This window comes from Theropithecus gelada, chromosome 13 (assembly GCF_003255815.1).
Source record: "Theropithecus gelada isolate Dixy chromosome 13, Tgel_1.0, whole genome shotgun sequence".
Taxonomy (NCBI): domain Eukaryota; kingdom Metazoa; phylum Chordata; class Mammalia; order Primates; family Cercopithecidae; genus Theropithecus; species Theropithecus gelada.
In genome coordinates this window covers 55,590,858-55,591,712 of record NC_037681.1, presented here as the reverse complement: position 1 = coordinate 55,591,712, position 855 = coordinate 55,590,858, and the positions used below count along the sequence as shown (strand labels likewise).

General features: G+C 38.9%; 1 pseudogene; it reads left to right on the top strand.

Moving 5' to 3' along the window:
• Window positions 1–289: 289 nt before the first annotated feature.
• On the top strand, window positions 290–517 carry LOC112605165 (annotated as a pseudogene).
• Window positions 518–855: the final 338 nt, after the last annotated feature.

Below are 855 nucleotides of genomic sequence, written 5' to 3'. Positions count from 1 at the left end.
GAATATGATTTTTAAATCAGAAACATAATAATTTATTTAATAAGTTATTCTTAACCTTCTCCTGTATTCTGTTTATATTATGAATCTACTGGAATTTCTACAACTAATCCTTGTGTACCTTGATCTTTCGCTTGTTTTCCAATTCTAAGCCCATTTGTTTAAATTTCTTTGAAACTTCCGTAACCTTATATACAATATTATTACATTGACCCTCAGCCTTGCCCATTTTTTTCTGACTTTTAGCTTTTCTGTTAAAATATATTAACCTTGTTATTATTTGGCCATGAAGATGATTGGAGACATCCTGCTGTATGGGACATTGTTGATGAATGCTGGGGCAGTGCTCAACTTTAAGCTGAAAAAGAAGGACATGCAGGGCTTTGGGAAGGAGGTGTGGGAGCTCAGCACAGGTGACAACATTAGGGAATTCTTACTGAGCCTCAGATACTTTTGAATCTTCACCATCCTGTGAAATGTCTTCATGATGTGCTGCATGATTGTGCTGTTTGGCTCTTGAGTCCCAGATATGGAACCAGGAACTCAGGTTCTCAGATGCTGAGTCTCTGTTCCTCCATCCCTGATGACTTCAAGAATGTTTTTAACCAGAAAACTAATGACCTTCACAGGAAGCCCAAGCTCTTGGTGTTGCAGTCTGCTTAGTCCCTAGTTCAGCTAGGTGCAACTTCTTGTCCCAAGACCAAGAAGAATAAGGCACATGGACAGCAAAGAATGAGTAGAGTAGGATTTATTAAGCAGAAGGAAAGCTCTCAGCAAAGAGAGGTGCCCTGAAAGCATGTTGCCAGAAATGGAGCTGAGTTCTTTTATATAGCAAAGACAAGGAATTCTTCTGTTGTT